The sequence below is a fragment of the Pocillopora damicornis genome, chromosome 11, assembly GCF_964200805.1.
Source record: "Pocillopora damicornis chromosome 11, jaPocDami1.2, whole genome shotgun sequence".
NCBI lineage: Eukaryota > Metazoa > Cnidaria > Anthozoa > Scleractinia > Pocilloporidae > Pocillopora > Pocillopora damicornis.
In genome coordinates, this window is record NC_142680.1 from 6,983,229 (window position 1) to 6,987,102 (window position 3,874).

Consider the following 3,874-nt stretch of genomic DNA (forward strand, 5'->3'; position numbering starts at 1 on the left):
CAATTTCCACGTTAAAGGAGAAGCCTATTGTAATTCGTGAGTGATCAGTGGTTACGCTCGTGAGGTAAAGAATGGGTTTGTGACTTTCTCACTCAATTGAAGACTCGCGTCACTCTTATGAAATGGTTGAACGGAATACAGACTTCGAGCAGTCTCTTATTTTTCCTAAAGATGGTGAGGTCACGCGTATCCTGTGAGCACGGAGAAGCCGCGAGACGCGAGACTCGTATCTCGCGTCTTTGCCGCTCCACGCTCTCAGAGTTGGGCAAAGACAAGACACGTTATTTCCGGTGCGATACAAGAGATTCAATGGTTATGTCGATTATCTAAACACATTTATTTACGTGGTAAAGATTTGTTTTTAAATCTATGAACTGATGCTATTCCTATTTGGAACGAAATGTATTTGAAATAAAAAAGAATACTAAGTAAAATAAAAGTTGTCTGCAACACGAAGCATGCCTTCGCATTAAGGCTGAGAATCCTAATGTTTATCATGATACTTTAATGCATATGTTCGAATGTTCCCAAAAATCTTCTGATAATCTGCCCGCAACCATCCTCACCCCGCCCCTCGCCACTGAACCGTACTGTTTTCACTCAGCAGCTGGTCAGCGGTCACGTCTATGAGGTAAACAAACCGATCGATTCTGATCACCGTTCTTGTCGCTCGGAAAATCAAAATACCAGCGTGATATTGCTGCAAAGATGAAGCAGTTATGTTATTTGATTCGTACTTCACATTCGAGTCGAGGCTTGGGTGGCGCAGGCTATTTCTTGCGGTGGAATCGACGAGGGGAATTCAGAAAGTTGTAGTGATTGAATTGTTGGAAGAAATGGTCGCATGGGGATGGTAAGTTTAACGAACAATTTCAAATTTTGCCGCTTAAATTGAAAGTAAAGTTCATTTGAATTGCTTTCGTATGTATTTCTGACGGTTTTAAATCTGCCTGCTTGATTTATATCGGTTACGCTTCATGTTGACAAGTCCCTCAAAATGGCGGCCAAACTTGGAGATTGCCGAAAATTAGGTAGGTTCACGGAGTTATAAAGTTCTCGTAAAGGTCGGGCCGCAAAGTTTTTTTCTGTAGTTACCTTTTCTATGGCACCTACTTCCTAGCTATGTTAGTTGGATCAGTTAAGAACGCCTCACTTTTTCAAAAATTTACCTTGAATTTGATCGGTTTTGGCGTGTGTGCTTTAGGCGAACCGATAAGGTGTCGTTCAAGTCTTCCTGTTTTCTTTATTGACACGTGATGGTTACGAAAGTCGCCTCGATAGATAAGATAGAGTTAATATACATGACTGTGGTATTTGTTTTTTGCTGAGTTCCGTAGTTTTTTGTAAATTGTCCTCCAAAGTTGTATGAAATTAAAGTTATGAAAAGTGTCACGACAAGCCTTCGCTCGAGTGAAATTTAATTTCCGTAAAACTCTGAAAAATAAAGAGATCCGATCAAACTGATTGTGGTGTTAGTATAGGTACATGAATGTCTTACAACACACGAGAAACGAGCGAAATCCGTGTCTCAAGCAAAATCGACCGGACCGTTCTTACAGAGACACTCTCCTAAAAGGACTTTCACCCTTAAACTCTCATGAGTGACCAAGACATAATTTTTCCTTGCAATATCAATACAATATCAACTAGATAAGTGATGAGAATAAAGAAAAATATTCTTTCGAGGATAATTAGTTGATCCACTCTTAAATTCTCTGAACCAACATTATACGAATTGTATGGTTGAAGGTAGGGAGAACTACAAATTTGATCTGGGAGATAAAGGGCTAAAGAAGTTGAATTCGCTTTTCTCTCCAAGAAACACTTAATAGATATAATGACTATTCTAGAAATTAACTTTGACTGACAGGAAGCCTTCAAAACAGTACATTTGCTTGGTAATGATTACGAGATTAAATTGCTCTATCTATATTTTTATCTGAAACTAAACTTCAATCAATACTCAACTGTATCGAGTATTGATAGTGTTATAGAATCTAAAATTATCTTCGCCCACAAAGGAGCCATTTCTTGGATCCCAAAAACACCCGTTTGTCCCGCTCCAGTACGAGTCAGTATGCATATGTTGTCTATCCCGCTCTACAAGCATCCCCGAGCAATCCGCAAAACTTTGTCCTCGAAGCGAGATGTACTCATACTTCCGTCAGCGATCCTGATTAAAAAATGTTAGGATGCTCGTGGCCTCACCATTCTCAATCCAAAGTCGTTTGTCGAAATTTTTTCGGATCATGGCCGCTAAAACACTGACAAATCCGTATCATTCACAGACAATAACGTTTAAACTTTCTTAGAATGGGAAGAAAACTAATGTACGGAGAGAAAAACCGAAATTTACGTATTCAGTGGCTTTGATAATGGCATTTCTCGCGGCTGAGAACGAAAATCGACAACTGGAAGATTTGCCACAGGCCGATTTTGGCTGTGAACCTAAAAGATTTCTTCTGTCGGTAAGGACCAAGTCAATAACTGAGAGTTTTGTGTATTGAAAATTACGCCCATCGTTTGTTTTTGTAGTCTTTGAACGCTTTTTTCATCTCGAGTCTTAGCGCCAACGCACTTGACGATTTTTACTCGGGGATTGTCGATCCTTTTACTTTCATTCATTAATAAAGTTGACTTTTTTTGTCGGTAAAGGGCTATTGTGTTTATATGATAAACAAAATAATACATGGTTGCTTGTGGATACGAAATTTCTCTCCTCTTGTTCAACTCGACCTCTCATTCGTTCGCTGCGCTCACTCGTGAGCTATCGAGTTAAACACTAGACGAGAAATTCCATATCCACGCGCGCCTATGTATTATTCTCTATTTATCAACTGCGTTGATGTTGTAAATTGGCCACCGTAAAGGGTTTCTAAACATCAGCTTAGAAATTCTTTACGGAGGCCAATTTACCTTAGCAACTCATTTGATAAAACCAAGTTATCTTGTATTATACCTCACCAACGCAGCACTGCCCGTCGCGCTGAAACGGCTGTCGGCGTGAATAATGCTTTCTTTACTTCTAACCCTCGGTTAGCGCACTTGCGCTTCTTCGCTTTTTCGTGCTGCCTGAGTATCTTATCTGGATCCATATATCTATAGGAGTCTGCATTTGGGTGACAAATTCTCACAACAAAAAAAAAAAGCCGAGCTCTGCCTCTACCAGAATCCCTTAGCAACTGTAATCAGCTGCACTTGAGACAAACGCGATTCAGCTTCTTTTTAAAGTCCTTTTATTTCACAAGACTACTACAATTATTGTGGAAAAAAATTTATTTTTCATTCCTCCTCTTGGCCCGAGGTCATAAAGTACCAGCTTCGCGGCCGGCTCGGTCCATTCCGGCCTCAAACCAAATCATGCTATTTTTAGTATTTAACCCACGATTCTTTTTTCAATATTTACTAGGACGAAAATCTGTATCGTCCTAAGTAAAGTAATGCAATATCGGCGTGGGCGTCACTTTTTGGAGAACATGTTTTGCTGGTGTAAATGGGGCATTAGTAAGTTAAGGTATACTCGGAGTAAACGAGGAAAATAGTAAGGCCCAGTGATTCATTTCAAACATTCCAAGTATAGAATTTAAGAATTGAGTTTGCAACAAAAGTTCGAATTCCGATGTTAGTAAAAGTTACAAGAAAGTTATTTTTACTTCAGGGCAGATGTTTATTTCGAATGTAGACGTTAGATCAACGCACGTCAATTCTAGCTGTCTTAACAGAGTTTTGGAACAATTGCTTACCGAAAGCGTGGAGTCACAAACGTTTTTGTTATAAATTACTAACGACTTCCTGCTTGAGAGCAGATCCTTAGCGTGACCTCATGAAATTTAAATGATCCGGCCGTTAAAACCAAATACACTCCTTTCAACTA